We start from the raw sequence: 24,143 nt of genomic DNA on the forward strand, positions 1-24,143 counted from the left end.
GGGGCGTCCGTGCGCTCTTCTCAGGGGGGACGGGCAAGTGAGGGGCTTTTCAGGACGGAGACCGTCCAACCTTACCAGGTGCGTCGCTCTGAAGCCTGACCTCTACCCAGGTGCTTCGCTCTGAAGTCTGACTTTACCAGGTGCGTCGCCTCTGAAACCCTGACCTTACCAGGTGTGCCTGCTCTGAACCCATGCAGCCCGCCGTGAGCAGCCATGATCTACCTGGTATGCAACTGCTTGACCCTCGTTCAACTTCGTTCAGCTGAACTCAAATCGAATCAAACTCAAGACGGTTCCAAAATTGGCTGCGGCCGCTCACGAGCTGGTGACGCGGAAACGATCGCCGCGCGGTGGCTGCCGGCCCTTTCACCCGGTTCCGGCCGGCTGCCACGCGCGCCGCCAGCCGCGGGTCGACACCGCTTCAGGTTTCGCGCGCCCCGCCACGGTGCGCCGCATTTGCCGGGATCTGCGTGGCAGTGGTGCGATTCATCGGAACGGCATGGAAAGACAGAAGCGTTTAAGGGGAAGCGTTTTGTTCTACAACGGGGAGTCCTCGTGGGACTTTTTCCTCCGGTTTAAAAGAAGTCGTCGTCATGCACAGCTGTTTAATCGTTCATATTTTTCATATAGGTTATGATAACGAATTGCATTGACTAAGCTAAAACCGGCCAGCTTTCAGCAACGCTATCGACTTTATAACACTATTCACAAAGTAAAAAGGAAGTCCCAAGATGACGCTACTCGCGTGCCTTTAACACTTGATGTCTAGCACCCAGAATCGACCTATGCTGACGACAGATCGCTTCGGCTGGATTCGGCGCCGGGAATTCTGACCCAGCCGAGGTTTCTCGTGCAGCACTCACAGGCTAATGGGGCTAGTTAAGTTCCATCATGTTGCTCCTGCCTATGGCTGGACAACGTAGTGTAGTGTTACCTTTAACTGGTCATAAATTAATACCAGTCATGTGCTGGGTGTCTTTCTCTTCAGGTCATTCCTGGGAAAAGAATGGTTTGAAAGCACAGTTCCACACAAAGTCGGATATTGATCTCACATCTGAACATATATATATATATATATATATATATATATATATATATATATATATATATATATATATTCAGATATACTCCACATGGTCCGGCGATCTCCCATATATATATATATATATATATATATATATATATATATATATATATATATATATATATGTGTGTGTGTGTGTGGACGGCACCTAGGTCTGCTAATGATGCTTGCTCAGCTTCACTATTTGCCGGCTCGTTAGCCTGGGGCAGCTGCCTCGGCTCTCTACAATGTTTCACAGCGTACATCCGCCAGTGATAGCCCCCTCCTTGCAGAGGATCTCATCGCTGTCGTCATCTCCGTTATCGTCATATTGACGTGCGGGCGTATCGTGCGAGCGGAATGTATTTGTCGCCCTGCACGGGGAAGGAAGGCGGAATGGTTCTCGCGACCGGGTGGTCCGGCGATCTCCCAGGTTCTCGTGTCTGGGAGGTTCCTTGTGAACGTGTCATGAGTGCCGTCACATGGGTTCCCTTGGCAACTCCATGGGTTCCTTGGCAACTCCATGGAACAGAACACTGTATCTCTCCCGGTGGTTTGCCAAGGACCGGATGGAAATCAACATACAGAATTTTCAGCTCATAGTTCTTGGGTCTCGTCAAAACATTCAGCGGCCCACCACCATAAACATGCAATTCATGGAGCTGCTGTCGCTGGATCTCCTACTGTGAGGAGCCTGGGTGTTGCATTTCGCCAGCACATGACATTTTTGGGATGAACGAGCGGCATTGTGCGGCGATGTACGGCCATGCTGCGACCTCAGTCGCAGCAGGCATAGTCTACCACACTTTACTCTTGTTAAGGTGGTAGAGAAACTCGTGGTATCACTGACACAGTGGTTCGTTCAAATCGGCTTGCTGGTCATACGCACCTCTCGTTAACGGCTTTTTCATGATGTCTGACTGATGTTGATTTGAGAAATGACTGATGTTCCGGGTGCCCCTCGGCATTCCGTCCAGCGCTTAGCGTCCCGCCGCACACTGAAGTCTCGGCACCAGTGACGTCACGCTAACGTTAAGCGAAGATGAAGCAGCTATTACCGGATGGTTTTGCCCCTCTTATAGGGCCTTGGTTTTATGCGGCCTTTTCCATTACTAGCAGGCGGGTCAAGAGCCGTTTGGAAGTACCTCGGTCACCCGACGTCTTCCTGCCACTACTGCGACACTTAAGTTCCAACCAGCGATAGAGGCAAAGCCATCACCGCAGGAGCAGGTTTTGTGCTGTCCTACTGCTGTGGTAGAATCCACATCTGAGTTTCGACGGGCCCAACCTAAAACCACTGCCGAAACCCGGGATCGAACCGGGGACCTTTAGATCTTCAGTCTAACGCTCTCCCAACTGAGCTATTTCGGCCGCGGAGGCATTCAGAAGTGCTTATATGATCCTGTGTGCGGGATACGCATAGGCGTCATTACAGTGGGGAGAGAGGTGGGAGAGGGTGACCAGCTTTTCCATAATAAAGTCAAGAACATTATGTGCAGCGACCTCCGTGGTATCTCGAAAAAGAGACAGGGCAGTGATTTGGGAGACCCCGACTGTGCACGCTATATGCCTCTCCGTTAGCGACATGTTTTCCCGGTCTAATGTGACTGGCGACGCCGCTGCAGAGGATAAGTGAGACCAGAAAAGTGCTCTACTACGGTGGGCGTAGGAGCAAAGGCGCCTCATTACGGCGTTTGCTTTGCTTTTGCTCACTATACACTCACAAAATTTTGGTACACTCACTTTTCATGCTGTGTGGTCGTTGATTTTTTCTTGGCTGTCTAACGCTGTGTGACCATTTGCGAATTTTGGAACAACATCGAACCGCGTCTTATTTCAATGACCATTCCGAAAACATGGCACTAAGAGGGAGTATTGTGTACCAATGTTCCCCGTCCTGCGATGTAAATGAGTGCAATGTCACACATGCCGATCGGAATTACATAACACTTATGAACCGGGACACAGTCCGCATTTTCTTAATGGAGCTTGGGATCTCTCAGAACGCTGAGCGCCTGCTTTTGGCTTTCGGCCTGGATCCATGTAAGCTAAAAAAAGGCGGCGCGTCAAAAAGGGTTACATTTAGCAAAACGGCCTCTGGAGAATTGCGGGCTTTTTTGATGGTCATAACACCAAGGGACGTGTTTTACTTCCGTCCGTCCAGTTTTCCCGGAATTTCAGATTTAGGACCATGCAACGTGCCTTATCTAAGAATGAAATATTGCATGTGTGTCCATTGTAAAACAGGGACGTAAGTCTATACCACATGTCAAACGCAATAAAAATAGGATTAACAGAACCGGAGCTCAACGTCTGGTGTCATGTATCTAACAAGCTCATGATTCTACTCAGGAAGCCGTTTTGTTTACGCAACACTTTTTCGTCCTACGCGCTTGTCTAGGAATGGAAGATTGTACATATATCCATTGTAAAACAGGGACGTAAAACGATGCCACATGTCAAACGCTATAAAAATAAGATAAACACAACCGGAACTCGCCGTCTGGTATCATGTATCTAACAAGCTCGTGATTCTACTCAGGAAGCCGTTTTGTTTACGTAACACTTTTTCTACGCAGCAAATGCTTAGCATACATGGGTCCAGGCAGAAAGCTGAAAGCAGTCCTCCTGAGTTCTGAAAAAGTCCAGGCTCCAGTAGGAAAATTCGCCCTGCGCCCATGTTCAAAAGCACGCAGCACGAGGGGCATCAGCACACACAACCGCTTATTTGTGCTATGGTATCAGAATGTTCATAAAAGTAAGGCGGTTGGATGTTGCTCTAAAATTTGTAAATGATCATAAAACGTAAAGAAGCCGAAAACGCCTTCATAACTTGGGTGATGAGTATACAAAAATTTTGCGAGTGAAAATTGAGCCAACGTCCAAATGAGGCACCTGACGCTAAATGAGACGCTTTGCTCCCCCGCCTACTGGAGTAGATCACCTGCCTGGTCTCCCTCATGCCATGCAGTGGCACGACCAGTGATTCCAGGATGGGAAAACATGATGGTGGAGGGGGGCAAGTAGCGTGTAGAGCCGAAGTTGCGAAATTTGCGAATCACCAAAGTGCCAAATTACCAAATTATTTTTACCAAATCACTACCCTGTCACTTTTGTTAGGATTCCAGGAAGGTCACTGCGAGCAGTGTAGTGGGGCGGCGTTCGATATGTCGTCAGCACGTTTGTCAGCACCAATCACAGCCAATTCGCCCCACGTCACGTCACGTGACCACAAAGTCACGTGGTCTGTGGCGCCACACGCCGGCTGGAGATGATGCCAGGAGTTTCTGTCCACCCGTCCGCATGGAGAGAAGGCGTTACCAAATTTTTTTTTAAAAATCACTGACAATGAAGCGGGGGTTTGATTTGGTAGCTTTTGCGTTGGCGAGTACGTTAGATAGGGTGGGGGCACTACTCTCGAATTTTTGGGGAATACAACGTAGGATAGATAAGAAGGGAAATGAATTGTGAAGAGCAGCCATGAAAAGATGGGTAACGGTAATCGGTGTGGTGTTTTGCTGCGTTCCCAGCGAACTAATAGTGTTGGAGTGATCGTAAAAGATAGAAAACAGAAACGAAACGTCAGGGGTCTCGGACATGGACTTCGTCAACACAAGCGAGAGTTCAGTGAAAGGATGGGCCTCATGCCAGCACAAAAAGCACTAAAGGATTAAAAGACCTTTTCGCACAAAAAGGAGTGAACACCTAAAATACGAAAGGAAGAAATTGGAATGAGATAGGAATGGGAAAAAGCGCTCAAAATGCGGATGTGATAGATCATGTTAACACGCGCTCGGGTTGGGGTCAAATTTTCCTTCCCCCGAAGGTTTTTCCGGGATCGTTTCCGAACGACGCGGCGTAGCCGCGCCAAATGTTGCATAGCTATGGAAAATTGGCTAGCGGATCGTTCGGTGTAAACAATATAGATGTGCCTTGTAAGGACGCTGACCTATGGCAGGTCAAAGTCACTCAATAGTTTCAGAGAAGGCAATTTCTGGGGAATCGTCCAATCTGGTGCAGCAACGGAGTCTTAGATGAATCCACACATCTCGAGATGCTTTCTCAGGCAACAAAAATATTGAATGAGCAAATTATGTCGACCTAAGGTCACGTATGAAGGTCAGACCAAGGTCGACACCAACCTGTTTTATTGCTCTAGGGCTTGCTGTATGAGATAGTTTCTAGTGCTTATTTCGAATTTATTGACTGCAGGAACCGTGTCATACATCTTCCATGGATTTCTTAGGGGTCAAAATAGGTCATTGACCTAAAATGACCCAGGTCAACACCTTTTTTTGGAAACATACTGTCTAGCGTAATTTTTGTCGTTTATTCAAATGCAGAACTCAGGGCAGTCTGAAATTATTTTGGTCACCATGACCTTCAAAAGGTTAAACAAGGTAACTGACCTTAAATGAGGATGTGAGCCTTTGCTTAGAAACAATTTTGGGGGCACTTTGGATACCAGCTTGGAATTTGACCTTGTTTGACCTTATTCGATGACCTATATGCCGCCAGCCCTTCCTGAGGCCATCTATGAGGCATTCGTGTCGAAGCGGCACCAAAATGTCATACTGGAGAGGCACCGAAACTTTCATTTGGGAACGCCACAGACAACACTTTTTAGAGGTAGCACATTCCTGAGCGCCACAAAAGGCAAAAAACTTGATCGTTCCAAACATCAACTCCAGCAGCTCCATTGTCTGGTGCCTCTCCATTGACCACACCCAGCTGAACGGTTCATTCTTCGAAGCAGCACTAGCACCTTATTTCAGGAAATATCCCAAATCATCTTTATCTGGGAGGATTGGCGTGAGCTATCACGAGTGCCACATTCAATATGCATGACAAAACCTTTTCATCGGCCAGTTCATCAAAGATGCATGCAAACCTCCCCGCGTTTTTCGTGCATTTACATTCGAATTATTTCGGAGCCTCGATATCCTTCATTTTCGATAGGCTCCGCATTCCAGGAGTGCTGTAAAGTGTACAAAACCCTAGGGTTTTTCAGAGCACAGCACTTCATGGATAACGTAATGTCCATGTTTCACCCTGTACAAAATCCTGGACCGACCCGCGGCAAACAATCATGTTACTTTGACTTGGGGCCAGACAATCTATATGTCAAGATGTATTAACTTCCATGGGCCAGCACAAATTGTCCAAAAAACATTAATGAGAAGAGATCTTAGAGCACCATTGCCCGAAGCGCGTGCAAGTGGGCTACAGGAGCACGCGATCCCCCTTTAGGTCCAGGAAAGTGCACCAAGGACTCTGGACCGTGACCAGGGACCCGATTAGACTGCCTGAAAGGGAGCTTAAAAACAATATTAGGGGGAAAATACACACAACAATTTTAAACCAGTTTTGAGGACCGGCCGCAGGGCTGTGCCCTCAAATGCCAGTCAGAAAGCCTCTTGGGCTAATCGAGAGCCCCTTGTAACAGTGAGGTCCGGAATGACAGTCAGAGACCACCAACCGAAAAATCGCTTCGGTGTCGATCTGGGCCGTGATGTCCGTTTCACAAACAGAGAACCGGAGCCTGCAAAGCTCACTCAGATGGCTCATTGCATTGTTGGGGGCCTCGAAGCAATGAAGCCTCTGTGTCGGTCGGATGCCCAGGATGCTTAACAAGGGTCCAGGACAGCAGTACCGAACGAGATGCCCTACGCCCCGTTTCGACCAGGGGCCCGACAAGCCGAACTAAGATCTCTTAGCCAGTTATTGGCACCCTGTGCCATTAAAAGATCCTGTTGGGAATCGTTGATCCGGAGTCATATGCCGTGATCAGACGGCCTGCTGCGTTAAGGAGGGGACCGGGGTATCATTCATCCCTCTGTGATCCTTCAGATCGACCGGGGGGCCCGGCTCCCGTATCGCCAGAGTGGCAGCCGCTAAGTACTTCGGAATGGAACGGAAGGGTCTTTCAGTTCCTGATCAGGACAATTTTAGTGAGCAATTCTGAACTTGATTTCTGAACGGATTAGCAGTTACTGCTAATTTTTACAATGCTTATCCACCCCGAAAATCCAGCTGGAAATTGCAGATATTAGATATATTTTCACACTTACGAATTAATTGCATAAAGCGTTTGACAATGCTCATTTCCTATACTTGGTCGGTTTTGCCTGCTTGTTGATTGATTCCAATCAAGGTGTGGCGTGGGTGACTGCAACGTATGCAAAGTAAGTTGCATGGGCCGAATGGTGAAATAATGACAAAACTTCCCGAAATAAATGCACCAATAAATGTGTTTTTGCACAGACTTAGTCTAATCTTTCGAGACAGAGGAGTGAAGCAAAACAAAAAGTGCGGCTGGAGACCCATGAACCGAATCGGAAATACCACCCTCTGGTGGTGAATGCAACAGCATAAACATACCTCATTAATGATTTTCTTTCATGCTTTACCAAAACCTTTAATATATTTATTTTCCCAATACGAGGCTCACTATCCCACCAATTCATCATAAATACCTCAACCTACCAGAGTAATGCATTCACCTGCTATTTCGTAAGGTTCTTTGCCATAAGGTTATGTCCTGCACATCCCTTGGTGAGGTCGGTACGTAAAAAAGTAACTATACCCGCACTGTCTTTTGTTGAACGATTATTTTACATTTGCATAATTCATGCAAAATTGGTTTGCCAGTGTGGCATTTATCACTATCATGTGATGTCCAAAAAAGGCAGTTTTGTGGTGACACGTAACAATTTTCAACTCATACACCCCTCAGTTTTGCGAGATTTTAGCAAAAGTGAATAACCCATTGGTAACCCCAAATCAACAAAGGGGGAGGCAAGTTAACATTGCAGAGGCCAGACTCCTCACACGGGAGCAAATAACACCCCAGCCTATAATCTTTGGTAACGTGTAGCAACTAAGTGGTTTGGTACCTACGCACCTAGGTATCTACTCACTTGTCCAGGGATGAAGGGAATTGATGGAAGGACGTCATTGATTGTTCCTTGCGAATCACATGTTGTCTAAGCCAATCGCCCCAGCTAACTTTCCGTGCGTGCACGCAACAATCACAACCCTTGATCACAACAAAGACGGCGACGACACTCGAACCTAAGCGATAGAAACGCCAGCCGATCCAAAGCCGCTAATTAAATGCGGGACACAAAGGCCGCAACCGGTGCAGTCGGGTACGATTGTACCGCGAACGGCAGCCTAACGGCACACATGGGCGTGACGTCAGGGGACGGTAGAAGTGCGTTTTCTGAAGATGAATCTTCAGTTTGCCTTTGTAGGCCCATAGTATTATTCCAAGATCTACCGGTCGTGCCCCGCAATCCTTAGCCAATCCTCAGCTCGCGGCTTGAGGGCCATAGAGATCTGCCGTTTCCTGGAGAGGCGCGTCACGTCGCGTGAACAAAAGCCGGCCGCTGGTTGGTGGGGGGACTGCATTTTGCACAGAAACATATCTAAATTTGGAGACTTCGACGAGGCGAGTTGATCACGAGAGAGTAAACCGCTTGTGAATTATTCCGTATTGAGAAAACTGCTGCATACCGGAAGACGTGAGTAACGTAGCGGTCTCCTAGAGGTGTCAGTATTCCAAGGAATAGCTCCTTTCCGCCACTCTGCGGCCCATATTCTATTCCTTTCGAGTTTCCCGCGCTGAGTGAAGTTCCCGCCGGTTAACAGTCGAACGTTCCCCAGCTGTTGGGAGAGCGTTGGACTGAAGATCTAAATGTCCCTGGTTCGATCCCGGGTTTCGGCAGTAGTTTTATATTAAGCTCAGCAACATCCAGATGTGGACCTCACCACAGTGGCAGTACGGTACAAAGATCAGTCTATGGCTGTAAGAGGCATGGCGTTATCGCTAGATATAGCTGTAGTGGTGCAGCAGGGCGAAGATATCTGACATCCGCTATCCTCACACGGCTTGTGACCCGCTTGTTAGCAACTTGATAAATTACATGAGGTCAAGACCACGTAAATGAGGTAGAGCCGTTATCACTTCATACTTAGCATGACATCACTGTTGCCCAGACTTGAATGCAACCGAGGATCAATCGGAGCATCGCTAACGTCAAGCAAAGGCAAAGTGAGAATTACCAGACGGTTCTAACTATATTTTATTGCACTGGTTTTATGCGGCATAAACAGTTGCCTATAACCCGGTCACAATAATAGTACAAGATCATCTTCCCACTGCAACACCTAAGCTGCAACGAGTGATAGCGCTATGGCTATTGGGAGCCATAGACCGGCTCCCGTACCGTCTTGCCACTTCTTAGAATACACATCTGAGTTTTGAGAGTTTTGCTTAAAACCACTGCTGAAACTCGGGATCGAACCAGGGACCTTTAGATCTTCAGTCTAGCGCTCTCCCAACCGAGTTATTTCGGCCGCGAATGCAACCGGAAGCGCTGATATGCTCCGGTATGGGGAAGCGGCGGCGTTATTACGGTGGGGAGAAGGGCGGAAGAGGTGGCCAAACTCCCAACCTTTAAATTAAAAACATTATGCGAAGCAGCCTCCATGGAACCCGGAAAAAGGGACAATGTAGTGACTTTGTAGACGCCGGCTCTACACGCTATTTTCCTTTCCCCCAGCGGTATGTTCACCCAGTCCGGATTCACTGGTGACGCCACTGCAGGAAATAGTGAGATAAGATGGGTGCTCTGCTCTTGTAAGGGGAAATCTCCACAATGGTTAGCAACTGTCGAAAAGATAAACAATGCCGTGAGTATTATCATATAAGGTAAGTTACATATTATTTATTCATGTTGCCCGGACTACATCCGATATTGCATCATCTATTTCTAACAAGAATAGACTTCCCTCTACTGGCAGGTGGCAGATTTACTTCATTTTCCACCCTTAGGATGAGCTAGAGAGGGAGAAATGACGATGTAAGAAACTTTTCCTTTTAACGTTTGCCCAATTTCAGTAACGAAGCAATCTCTGACTCTGCCAAATCTTGGTCATCAGTAACTGCTTCATCATTCCCCTGACTAATCCTAGTTTGAGCAGCATCTATTTTGCTCTGAATTTTGAAGCGCTTGCAATGCTTTCCATGTATCCCCGGAAGTCCAGGAATGTTTAAGGAATTGATCACTCTAATGCTTACTCTTAATTACGTAAGCTTTTCAGGGTATTTGCGAGGAACCTTATGCGCTTGATTGAGACAGTGGGATTACCATATTTCCTCTTAAAAAATACAGGTAAACGGAGAGATAGATGCGTTAATACTTCGGCAGCATGTTTTTACAGAAACGAGCATCAGTGTTATGTTTAAGCCTCAAAACTGCCTGCCGAGCGTAATCGATTTGTTTATTTTTAGTTGTTTTTTTTTAAACAGCCAGCCACAGTTTTACGGGTCATCAACATTCAGGGGATTACACAAGAAGCAACTGTTAGCCATTTCTACGATGTGTTACATATCTGACTTGGAATTTGAATACGCGAAAAATACTATGGCTGTTTACATGCAAACGAATGCAAGTAAACATGCATCACATATCGCGCGTCAGTTACGCATGCAAACAATCTCATTTGAACAGGCGTCGCGCATCACACGTCAGACACCACTCATACCTATAAGTGGTTTAGGCTAGCGCACATCACACTTCAAAGCACCTATCACAATCGCATGATCGGCCAGGATGAGCCCTGTACGTCAATACGCGCCCGAGTGGCCGGCTAGATACCCCTGGATCGGGTGGTGGGGGTCAATTTGAACCCCGCCCCTGATATCTCGGGAACTAAGAAAGCTCGAGACACCAAATTTACCAGATATTTTAAACTGCACGTGAACTCACTTAGGTCAAGCTTTGAGACTCCTAGATCATGCCCTTCAGGTCAAATAAGGTCAAACAAGGCCAAATGCCAGGATGGACTCTTCAGTGTCCCAGAACCTAGACAATTGTTTATAAGCAAAAAGTCATAAGCCCATTTGAGGTCAGTGACCTTGTTTGACCTTTTGAAGGTCATGGCGACCAAAGTCATACCAGACTGCTTCGAGTTTTGCAATTGAATAAGTGACAAAGATTACGCTTGCCAGTATGTTCATAAAACAAATTGTTGACCCGGGTCATCTTAGGTCAATGATCTGTTCTGACCTCTAAGAAGTCAATGGCAGATATATGATGTGATTCTTCTCGTTCATGCATTTGAAATTAGCAGCACAAACTATCCTATACAGCAAGCCCTACAGTAACAAATCAGGTTGGTTTTGACCGTAGTCTGACCTTCATACCTGACCTTATGTCAACATAATTTGCTCATTCGATATTTGTGGTCCCTAAGAAGCATCTCAGAGATGCATGGTTGGGTTAAGCACGCCGTTATTGTATCAGATTGGACGATCCCCTAGAAATAGCCTTCGCTGAAACCATGGCCTGACTTTGACCTGGCATAGGTCAGCGACATTACAAGGTACATCTAATTTTTTGTGTCAAACGATCCGTTATTCAATTTTCTATAGCTATGCAAAATTTGGCGCGACTGCGCTGCGCCGTTTGGAAACCATTCTGGAAAAACCTTTTGGGCGGAGCAATTTGACCTCACCCCACCCGAGCGCGAGTTAAGGTCCGATCACTGACGTTTTATAAGAATAGATTCACCCATTTTCCTGCCGGGATAGTTCTGTGTTCTGTAGATGAATTTAGCTCTAAAATGGGCATAGGGTTCATACCTCGCTGGATTTCAGCCTGAGCACAGGATCATCCAGGCAGGAAAGGCGTAAATCTTTTCTTTTTTTCTATACCGATACCCAAGAACAGGTACCCAGGAGTGCCCCTCCCTCAATCCCAGCGACGCAGTAAACCGTGCGTTAACACCAGAAAAACATAAAATCAAGTTGCAACACTCCCAGCTAGGAATATGAAACAAACGTAAAGAAGCAAGCGAAGAGGTGGTGCAGACCCGAAGGAATTGTGTTATGAATAGGCAGGAAAAGTCATAGATGACAAGGCTTAGAGAAGTCATTAGCCAAAGTCAGCTAATGACAGCCCGCTATAACCGCCCAATAAGCTACAACCACTCAATTCACCGTGCTAGTAAGGGTTATACAGTCACACAAGTCGGAGGGGGTAATTGCCTGGTCATTTTCGTGCTGGGTTTTGAGCTGGATGTCCAGGGAGTCCACCCAGCTGAGCAGAGCTTGTTGCTGGGAGAACTCCCGGAGCCAGCGCCGTGAATTTGGGCATATGTGCATGACTTTAACTATATCAGAAATTGATTATGGAACATGAAGGAGGTTAAATATGAGGTGCGTTGGATATGTGCAGCGCAAAGGATTGCAGTGTCTTCAAATATGTTGGTTACGTTAAAATGTATTCACGAAATGCTTGCGGATGATGTTCTTAACGGTGGTTTTTGATACAAAGATATCAGTTAAAAAAATATGAAACCACAATGTCGTTCCACAGCTCAGAGCCAAGGCAAGATGCTGTAAATAGTTTACAATTACGATTAGGGAGAGGTTGGGAAAGGTATATATATATATATATATATACATATATATATATATATATATAATCTAAATTAAAAACATAAAAATATAACAGAAATAAAAAAATAATCGAAATAATCGTCATTTGATTCGTAGAGCTTGTAAATGAAATCGAATGATGCAGGGAGCTGTGAAGTTACAAATTTATGCATCACACTTAACATTTGGGATTTAGCAATATCTGATAGTTTTAAAATGCTGTATCGTTTAAAGATTGGCTCTGAGCTTTGTGGAGGATACACATTTTCTATAAGACGCACAGCCCCTTTTTGCGAAATGACTAACCGATCTAGTTGAGAAGCATAATTCATACGCCAAATCTAGCAGCAGTAATTTAAATAAGGAAGAATCAAAATGTTTTAGAGTAGATGTGACGTTTTATCCATAAAGTGCCTAAACCTACTTATTATTCCAATATGTCCACTTACTATGCTTGAAACAAGATTAGTGTGGGTTGTAAATTTAAGAGATTTGTCAATGATTACACCAATATATTTTTTTCTTCAAAATGTGAATGATTAATTTGCACATTCAGTTGGAAATGCGAAGAAAGGGTAATGTAATGCTGTGTGAATATCTTTGATACGTTCAGGGAAAGAAAGTTAGCCGTAAACCAGGAAGTCATTAGAAGCAAAAGCGTATTGACATTGTTTTGAAGTTCAACAATACTTCTATCTTTGAAAATAATCGCAGTATCATCAGCGTAAGACAGCCAATCATGTTACTGCTGAATTTAGGCAAGTCCTTTAGTTACATTAAGACGAGAATTGGGCCGAAAATGGATTCCCGGAGTACCCCCATTGTTACGTTTTATTGTTGACAGATAATTCCTGATTTTTACACACTGAGTTCTGTCAGACAGATAAGAAGATATGATTTCATAATATTTTCGTCGAATACCATATTTAGTAAGTTATCGTAGAAGAATGTTTATGTTTACAGCGTCAAAGGTTCTTTCTTCTAAACGCTTTGATGTGTGATGCGTGCTATTTTGAAATTGTTTACATGAAAGGGTGATACCTGACGCGTGATACGCGATGACTGTTTAATTGAAATCACTTGCATGCACAATTGATGCGTGATGCATGATGTCTGGTTGCTTGAAATCGCTCGCGTGTCTGAATGAAACGTAATGCGTAATGCCTGTCGACTTGTCTTCGTTTGCATGTACACGTATTTTTCGTGCATTCCAATTTTTAGCGAGATCTACAAGGCACCGTAGTAATGGCTAGCAACTGCTCCTTTTATAACCCTCTAAATGTTGGTGACCTGTAAAGACTGACTCGCTTTTTCAAAAATGAACAAACTGACACATCAAGTAGGATCGGCAAACAATGCTAAGCTTTCTATTTTCCCTTTTTGGCCCAAACCATCCCATCGCGTGTTGATATCCAGAAGTACCGTTCGCTAGGTTGTTTAACTCTTGGCCTAGTTCCCATCTTTTACTGTCTATAATGCTCGCATTTTAGAGGACAAAACTGAGTGCATATGGAATGAACCAAAATGTATAATGGCCGCTTTCTTACCGCATAAGCTATATGTCATTGCGTGAGTGCTTTTTATGACGACACCTCTTTGAACCTGGTCCCGATTCATTCACCACATTCAAAGGCGAAAGTGCGGCATGGAAGATGTGGGAGCGGCCCCCACAATTCTTTTTAAAGTGGTTGTTAGGGTTTCCCACCTAAACACGCAGATTTGTCACAAATACAGACACAAACATACTAGATATGTCGCAAAAACTCCTGCGATTTGCCTCAGTATTCTTCACTCCTTTCAACGTCTCGGAACGGACGGCAAGTACCAAATAACCAGACTCAACAGGGACGTTAAATTTTCTCGTAGCCCCCGTTTCGGTCCTGCATTCTTCAACACTTGAACATCAACGTAATTTGGTACCAAATCTGAACTGCTGTGAGAACAGGATAGACAGAAGCCAAACGCATCAACTGTTGTTAGTTATATAAAAAATGATGTAAGTTTATTCCGGAAGCCAATTTGCGCACCTCAATTTTAGTATATATGGCTCCAGACACAAAGCTGAAATCAAGCGTGATGCGTTCTAACAGCCCAAGCACCATTATGAAAATTTGGGCTGTGCCTACGTTCAAAAGCACGTGCCAAGTAATTCCAGTGCGTATGAGTGCCAACAAACCCATTCGCAGAACAGGGATGTCGGCACACACACATCTTAGATGTGCTATGATATCGGAATGGTCCTTTAATTCAGGCGCAGTTTGCTCTTATCCTTAAGTTTGCTGATGGTCATGCAAAGTAAGGAAGCAAAAGAAGACCATGTCACTTAGGCAGTGAGGTTACCAAAACCCTGCGAACAAAAAAAGGAGGCGAACACCTAAATAAGACACCCAACGCCAAGTGAGACACCATTTGCTCCCCGGTCTCAAGGGCAGACCACCTATTTGGTCTCACTTATCCCCTGCAGCGGTACCACCAGCATTCTAGGCTGGGGAAACATGTCGTTAGGGAAGGGGAAAATATCTTGCAGAGCTGGAGTCTATGCAGTCACTACCTTGTACCTTTTGTTTCGGATTGCATGCAAGTTTTTTGCGCATTCGGTTATTTCGTGGCCGAAATAGCTCAGTTGGGAGAGCGTTAGACTGAAGATCTAAATGTCCCGGGTTTCGGCAGTGGTTTTAAATAAAGCCCAGCAAAATCTAGACGTGAATTCTACCAAAGTGGCTGGACGACTCGAGGGCCAGTCTATATCTCTAATAGCGATAGTGCTACCGCTGGTTGCAACTGTGGTGTTGCAGTGGAAATAAGATATCTGACATCCACGATCGCACAACTTGCTACCCGCTTCCTGGCAACTAGATGGGCCAGCAGTGTAGCATTGGGTTGTTGTCATGTAAGAGAGGTAAAACTGTCCGGTGGCTATCACCTCATTTTGCCTAACGTTAGCGTGACGTCACTGCTACCGAGACTTTAATGCGCGGCGGAGCGCTTAACGTTACACGGAATGCTGAAGGGCGGTCCCGAATATCGCTAACGTTAAACAAAGATGAAATGACAATTACCTGACCGGTCCAACTCTCGTTTATGGCCTTGGCCTCATGCCGCATAAATAGTTGCCCATAAAGCCGGTCATAAGTTGTGTTAGGATTGCTAATTGTCCGAGATCATCTTCCCACTGCAGCGCTAAAGCTGCAACCAACGATAGCGCTATGGCTTTTAGAGCCATCGGCCGGCTCTCGTATCGTCCTGCCGCTGTGGTAGAATACACATCTGAGTTTCGCTGACTCTAAGTTAAAACCACTGCCGAAACCCGGGATCGAACCAGGGACCTCTAGATCTTCAGTCTAACGCTCTCCCAACTGAGCTATTTCGGCCGTGGAAAGCAACCGGAAGCGCTAACTTGCTCCTGTGTGCGGGGAGCATCGGCGCCATTATGGTGCGGAGAGAGGCACAAGAGGATGACCAGCGTCCCATACTTAAATCAATCATATTAGGTGAAGTGCCTTCGCTGGAATCCGGAAAAGGGAATAGGGTAGTGATTTGTAGACTCCTCTCTGTGCGCTGTTTACCTCTCCCTTCAGCGGTATGTCTCCCTATCCTGGAATCACTAATTACGCCTCTGCAGGGGATTAGTCAGACCAGATAGGTAATCTACTCCTGTGAGCGGGAGAGCAAAGGCGTCTCACCTGGCGTTGGGTGTCTCATTTAGGCGTTGCCCCACTTTTCTTTCACAAGACTTTGGTACACTCACAACTTATGAAGGGGTTTGTAGTGCTTCTTTTACTTTCCTATATTGCGTGACCATTTACAAATTTTAGAACCGCATCAAACCGCACTTTTTTGAGTGACCATTCCTATATCATGGCACAAGGAAGAGGCTCAAACATAAAGAGGCTTGGAGTAGTCATGGCCAAACTCAGCTGAAACCATCCGGTTAAAAAGGCCAAAAGCTACAAATACTCATTCACGGCGCTAGTAAAGGTTATCAATCATACGGGTGGGTGGGAGAGGCAATCACCTGGTCCTTGTACGCTTGGTCTTGAGCTGGATCTATAGGCAGTCCACCCAGCTAAGCGGACCTTGTTGCTGAGAGAACTCCTGGAGCAAAGCGCCATAAGTTCTGGTACCAAGTGTCTGAGCATGCATATGTTAATGATCGTGAAACAGGAAAGAGATCAAGTGTGGAGAGAGCTACACAATGCACACCTACAGGGCCAAGCAAACAACATTCATTCCAATAGCTTCATATATGTTGGTTTCTATTTATATGTCTTGACAACATGCTGGCGGATGACATTCTTCCCGATATTTTTTGATACAGAGATATCAGATATTCTAGGGAAATTTGAAATTATGACACTGTTCCGCAGCACAGGGTGAAGGAAAGATGCTGTCGATAACTTATAACTGCGACTCGAGAAATGTGAGTTAAATGTCTTTTTCGGGCCCCTATGCATGTATTTTCAAAATAACGATATACATATACATGTTCATATGCACTGATTTAAAAAGCATAGAAAAGTGTGAGGTCATAAATTCATGCATTGCAATTTACATTACAAATTATGCAATTTCCTGTAAGATCAAAACTTTTTTCGTGTAAAGGTTAGCTCTGAGTTTTTGTTGCGTTAAAATGTCTATCAAGCGACCAAACTTTTTGAAATGACTGAGCCATCTAGTTGAAAACCATGGTTAACATCCGGAATCAAGCAGCAATATTTCAAACAAGAATAAAATCGCTATGCGGCAGATGCGACATTTTTAGTAATTGTCCTGCTCACTGCTCCAATAAGTCTGCTTTATTTTGCTTGCAATGTGATTAACATGAGATGCAAATCTAAGAGATTTGTGAATAAGCACGCCAAGGTAGTTGATTTGTATTTTTTAGATAAATGGAGTTGTACCTTTCGTGCTAAAATCTCGCAATCTAGTTCAGGATCAACTATTTCGTGTTTGCTGCTTAAATATATATAATATATATATATATATATATAATATATATATATATATATCGTGGCATGAAAATAGACACACAAGGCCTAATAGCTAGTTTGTAGTTTGAACCTACGAAATGCAGCAAGCAAACAATACCTTTTCCTGTTACCAACGGCTCTGTTACGTCTCAGCTATAATGCAATTAGCATTTTCTACCTGGCACATACGGCCTAGACCCATTAGTTATAGCATGCAATGTGGACTAGGCTGTACTAAACTTGACAGCTGGCAGTCTGCACTTGCCAGCTCCGAGCCATCTGTATTTACATGTAGGTGATCACATATATATATATATATATATATATATATATATATATATATATATATGTGTGTGTGTGTTGTGTGTGTGTGTGGGTGTGTGTTGTGTGTGTGTGTTGGTGTGTGTGTGTGTGTGTGTGTGTGTGTGTGTGTGTGTGCATGCACATCATTTTGTTCAAGACATTCACATATAATGGGACAAATAAAGGCATTACCGGGGTGGTATTTTACTAAACTGGATAATCAACTGCACGTTTGATTGTTGCAGATCGCTACACTTAATGCATGAGCAAGTATAATTGCCTTCATAACAATCAGATGACCTACAGTCCTTGCGTGACATGCTTCTTGGAACATGTACATCATTGAGAGCATGAGTGAGTTTCAAATCTTGATTTATGTAAGCTTAAAGTTTCAATTGCAAGCCAGCAAGTTGTTTTCGGTATAAAACCTTCACCTCATGCCTTGGTTTCAAGCAGTGGCCTGAAACGCTTGATATCACCGAAGGTAAGTCAAAATTTCTAATAACTGGCCTCAAATGTCCATCCAACAAATTTCTGAAATAATATAACACTCTGAAATAATATAACTCTCTCAGCGAGAACGAATCAGCATGCCGGCACAGGGGCAAGATATGCGCAGAATAACTTACACCATAACAGTTAATTAGCATGCTTTACTCAGAACAAAACGTGTCTCAGCACGTGTCATGTGCTCAGAAACCGACGAAAAATCAGTCACGTCCTTATGTCGCGACACCACGACGTCACGTCCATTTATGTTCATCCATTTGTCCATTTATATTTATTTGATATCACAGATAATATTGGGGCCACAAGAAGCATGGAGAGTGGAAGAAAACTTCCCTTTTTCAGGACGTTTCTCTCGTAATCTGAAAATGTCAAATACAAGCCTTTTTATGGCGGCATTGACCAACCTCAGTTATGACACCGATCTTGTATGTGGCTATAAGGACTTAGTCGCCCACCTAAGTGCTCATTTTAATACTCAATGTCGATTAAAACCGCACAGTAACAGCTGGCGCCGCAAACGTTTGCCGCCATGAAAGTCCATAAACGATTAGGGGCCGGATAGCACAGCTGCAATCCCCCGAGCGCACGATGCAGCCCGCGCGCAGCATCCCCGGCCTTCCTCCCGACTGCCGCCGCGCCGGCTGTTGTGACGTCACAGGTCTACCGGCGGCCCTTCTAAAGTTGGAATACAATCTTCAGGCAATGCTGAGCGGGCGGGAGCATTCCAGGCGCGGAAGGCGGTAGACGCACTTAGACGCGCGCTGATTGGTTGAGGCATGTTCAGAATTCGGCGATAGTACGGGAGCTCGCGCTTAGTAGCAGACGTATGTGACCGGCAAAATCGATGGCGTAGAACTTACCGGCGAGCATGATGACGCACGAGATAACCCGAAGCGGCGAGCCATTTCAATGCACTTTGATCTTACACGGCCTGATACCCCGTGGCCATGCATCATCGGTGAGTGGCGAGCGTGGCGAGATGTCTGCTGCAAAGAAGGCTGGCTTGGCTGCTAAATACCATCAAAATCAAGGCCCGAACTTGATTCCTAGCTTATTTATGTTTAGCCAGCTGGTTGATCAGCTGATGGCTGATGACCAAGTGCAGAGTTCATCCTTTCTTATAAAGGAGTGCAAACCATTCTGACTTTCAAAATGTAGTAAAAGCGTGATGCAGAAATGTAATAGGTGTCAAACACTCAATAGGCAAGGAAATGGCGCATGCGACGTCAGTGGCACGTAAAATTACGTTCGACATTGCGCGTGAAAATTTATCGCCGTACAATCCGAATGCTGCTCTGAGCGAAAGCACCAAGGCCAATAGCGACGGAGCCTGAGTGGTGTCGGAAGTCGTGGGTGCCGCGGGAGGCCAGCAAAGAGGCTCACGTCAACAAGTATAGGGTTCTTAGAGCAGGCGAGAATAACCCGAGACCAACGTGATGGGCCACTGGATGATCGGCAGCAGTGCTCCGGCATACTGATCTATAGAACCCCGGCCAGAACACGAGGTCCTCTGAGCAAAGGAAAATTACTGAAGACCGATGTAAAAATAATGTAAGACTCCTATATGATCAATAGTGCCTGGACAGGTTAACAGAAAGGACGCCCGGAGAAGTGAAGGGTCCCCAGCAACGAGATCAAAGTAAAAGAGCCCTAGATCAATGTAGACGGCCCCTGATCATCGAGTGGCTCGGTTCCTTACTTTACAGCGTCCTCAACAAGAGTACAAAGCCCTCCGAGCAAGTGAGAAGAGCCCGAGAATAATATGAAGCGTCTTGGAGCAGCCGAATGTACTACATCATTTGGGACCCCGGAAGTCTTTTGAAGATTAAATCTGAGCCACTTGAATGAATGGATTCATGGGATCCGAGCTTACGCTAAGCAGTGCCTGTTGTGTAAGCCCTGGCCCTACCATCCGATCGTGCAATTCCACGTCAATGGCAGAATTTGGTGGCGAATACGCGCCGCAACGCTCGGCACGGTCCGTCCTGACCTCTGACGTCATCTAACCCTTTTCACGGCCACAGGCCATACCTGTCGAGGGCAGATAGCAGGCACCGAAAGGGACTGGAACCCACTCCACCACGGGCGAGTGAACCGGAAGGCAGGCGCTCTAACCAACTGAGTAATCGGGACGAACTGACTTTTTCCATCCGCCCTTTCGGGCGAGTGAGAAGAATCTGTCGCGGGAAAACCTGACCGATCAGGAGCACCCAGGTATGTAAGCGGACAGTTTCTCAACAGCAGCGCAGGGCAATGCGAGAAAATGCAGAGATCGAGGGCAGCGTGAAATGCTCCTTAGAGGTTAGATTGACCCGGGAGTGGATATATAGGGCCCGGGGAATAGCGTAAGGCCTCTGGACAGCATAATGAGCCGCAAAAGGGACTCAAACCCGCTGACCATATGCAAACAGTGTATGGCCACTGCAAAAACGTCATGAACCTTACAATCTCCCAATCGGGACCCTCGCAATCAGTGAAGAATTACTGGTGTCTGCTCGTGGGCCCTTTACTTCCGCTTGCGACAGCTCTTGGTCGTCAGGAAACCCAAACACGTCCAATTTTGACGCGTTTTGTGTTAAAACACGGTAGCTGTTCGGCTGAATGTGGACCCTTCGGATCCATTGTAAAACAGGGACATAAATCGATACCACATGCCAAACGCCATCAAAATAGAATAAACAGAACCGGAGCTCGACATCTGATGTCATGTATCTAACAAGCTCATGATTCTACTCAGGAAGCCGTTTTGTTTACGTAACACCTTTCTACGCAGCGAATATTTGGCATACACGGCTCCAGGCATAAAGCTGAAGGCTGTCATTCTGAGTTCTGAAAAGTTCAGGCTCCATTAGGAAAATTCGCGCTGCGCCCATGTTCAAAGCACGTAGCACGGGGGGGCATCAGCACAAATAACCGCTTATTTGTGCTATGGTATCAGAATGCTCATAAAAGTAAGGCGGTTGGATGCTGCTCCAAAACTTGTAAATGATCATAAAATGTAAGGAATCCGAAAAACGCCTTCGTAACTTGGGTGATGAGTATACAAAAATCTTGCGAGTGAAAAGTGAGCCAACGTCCAAATGAGGCACCTGACGCTAAATGAGACGCTTTGCTCCCCCGCCTACTGGAGTAGATCACCTGCCTGGTCTCCCTCATGCCATGCAGTGGCACTACCAGTGATTCCAGGATGGGAAAACATGATGGTGGAGAGGGGGCAAGTAGCGTGTAGAGCCGAAGTTGTGAGATTTGCAAACCACCGAAGTGCCAAATTACCAAATTGTTTTTACCAAATCACTACCCTGTCACTTTTGTTAGGATTTCAGGAAGGTCACAGCACGCATGTAGTGGGGGCAGCGTTCAATAGGTCGTCAGCACGTTTGTCAGCACCAATCACAGCCAATTCGCCCCACGTCGCGTCACGTGACCACAAAGTCACGTGGTCTGTGGCGCCACACGCCGGCTGGAGATGATGCCAGGAGTTTTTGTCCACCCGTCCGCATGGAGAGAACGCGCTACCAATTTTAAAAAAATCACTGACAAATGAAGCGGGGGTTTGATTTGGTAGCTTTTGCGTTGGCGAGTACGGTAGATAGGGTGGGGGCACTACTGTCGAATTTTTGGGGAATACAACGTAGGATAGATAAGAAGGGAAATGAATTGTGAAGAGTAGCCATGAAAAGATGGGTCAACGGTGAATCGGTGTGGTGTTTTGCTGCGTTCCCAGCGAACTGATAGTGTTGGAGTGATCGTAAAAGATAGAAAACAGAAACGAAACGTCAGGGATCTCAGACATGGACTTCGTCACACAAGCGAGAGTTCAAGTGAAAGGATGGGCCTCATGCCAGCACAAAAAGCACTAAAGAATTAAAAGACCTTTTCGCACAAAAAGGAGTGAACACCTAAAATACGAAAGGAAGAAATTGGAATGAGGATAGGAATGGGAAGAAAGCGCTCAAACTGCGGATGGGATAGATCATGTTAACACGCGCTCGGGTTGGGGTCAAATTTTCCTTCCCCCGAAGGTTTTTCCGGGATCGTTTCCGAACGACGCGGCGTAGCCGCGCCAAATTTTGCATAAGTATGGAAAATTGGCTAGCGGATCGTTTGGTGTAAAACAATATAGATGTGCTTGTAAGGTCGCTGACCTATGGCAGGTCAAAATCAGGCAATGGTTTCAGAGAAGGCAATTTCTGGGGAATCGTTCAATCTGGTGCAACAATGAAGTCTTAGATGAATCCATACATCTCGAGATGCTTTCTTAGGCAACAAAAATATTGAAAGAGCAAATTATGTCGACCTGAGGTCAGGTACGAAGGTCAGACCAAGGTCAACACCAATATGTTGTATTGCCCTAGGGCTTGCTGTATGAGATAGTTTCTAGTGCTTATTTCGAATTTATTGACTGCAGGAACCGTATCACACATCTTCCATGGATTTCTTAGTTGTCAAAATAGGTCATCGACCCAAAATGACCCAGTTCAACATCTTGTTTTTAGAAACATACTGTCTAGCGTATTTTTTATCGTTTATTCAAATGCAAACTCAGAGCAGCCGTAAGTTATTTTGGTCACCAAGACCTTCAAAAGGTTAAACAAGGTAACTGACCTTAGATGAGGATGTGAGATTTTGCTCAGAAATAATTTGGGAGCACTTTGGATACCAGCTTGGAATTTGACCTTGCTTGACCTTATTCGATGACCCATATGCCATCAGCCCTTCCTGAGGCCATCTATGAGGCCTTCGTGTCGAAGCGGCACCAAAACGGTCATGCTGGGGAGGCACCGAAACTTTCATTCGGGACGCCACAAACAGCACTTTTTATAGGTAGGACATTCCTGAGCGCCACAAAGGGCAAAACAACTTGATTGTTTCAAGCACCAACTCCAGCAGCACCATTGTCTGGTGTCTCTCCATTGACCACACCCAGCTGATCGGTTCATTCTTCGAAGCAGCACTAGCACCTTATTCAGGAAATATCCCAAGTCATCTTTATCTGGGAGGATTGGCGTCAGCTACCACGAGTGCCACATTCAATACGCATGACAAAACCTTTTGATCGGCCAGTTCACCAAAGATTCATGCAAACCTCTCCGAGTTTGTCGCGCATTTACACTTGCATTATTTCGGAGCCTCGACATCCTTCATTTTCGATAGGCTCCACATTCAAGGAGTGCTGCAAAATGTGCAAAGCCTTAGGGTTTTTTTCGGAGCACAGGACTTCATGAATAACGTAATGTCTATGTCTCATCCTGTACAAAATCCTGGACCGACCCGCGGCAAACAATATGTTTCCTCCTTGATTTGGGGCCAGGTAAATCTATATGTCAAGATATATTAACTTCCATGGGCCAGCACAAATTGTCCAAAAAATAGTTAATGAGAAGAGATCTTAGAGCACCATTATCCGGAGCGCATGCAAGTGGGCTTCAGGAGCACGCAATGCCCCTTTAGGTCCAGAAAAGTGCACCAAGGGACTCTCTGGACCGTAACCAGGGACCCGATTAGACTGCCTGAAAGGGAGCTCAAAAACAATATTAGGGGGAAAGTACACACAACAATTTCAAACCAGTTTTGAGGACCGGCCGCAGGGCTGGGCCCTCAAATGCCAGTCAGAAAGCCCCTTGGGCTAATCGAGAGCCCCTTGTAGTCAGTGAGGTCCGGAATGACAGTCAGAGACCACCAACCGAAAAATCGTTTGCGTATCGATCTGGGCCGTGATGCTCATTTCACAGAGATAACCGGAGCCTGCAAAGCTCACTCAGATGGCTCATTGCATTGTTGGGGGCCTCGAAGCAATGAAGCCTCTGTGTCGGTCGGATGCCCAGGATGCTTAACAAGGGTCCAGGAC

At 45.8% G+C, this 24,143-nt stretch overlaps 1 protein-coding gene and 2 non-coding genes across 3 annotated transcripts in view; 1 reads left to right on the top strand and 2 right to left on the bottom strand.

Moving 5' to 3' along the window:
* The window catches only part of LOC119093203 (calcium/calmodulin-dependent protein kinase type II alpha chain), a gene marked incomplete in the record, with an annotated part of 241,694 nt that overhangs the window by 18,828 nt on the left and 198,723 nt on the right, over positions 1 to 24,143 (top strand).
* On the bottom strand, positions 2,362 to 2,434 carry TRNAF-GAA (transfer RNA phenylalanine (anticodon GAA)). The gene has a single exon. It is a non-coding gene; the product is annotated as a tRNA-Phe (tRNA).
* TRNAF-GAA (transfer RNA phenylalanine (anticodon GAA)) lies at positions 15,811 to 15,883 on the bottom strand. The gene has a single exon. It is a non-coding gene; the product is annotated as a tRNA-Phe (tRNA).

The sequence above is a fragment of the Pollicipes pollicipes genome, unplaced genomic scaffold, assembly GCF_011947565.3.
Source record: "Pollicipes pollicipes isolate AB1234 unplaced genomic scaffold, Ppol_2.1 Scaffold_1600;HRSCAF=1878_pilon_pilon_pilon, whole genome shotgun sequence".
NCBI classification, from domain to species: Eukaryota; Metazoa; Arthropoda; class Thecostraca; order Pollicipedomorpha; family Pollicipedidae; genus Pollicipes; species Pollicipes pollicipes.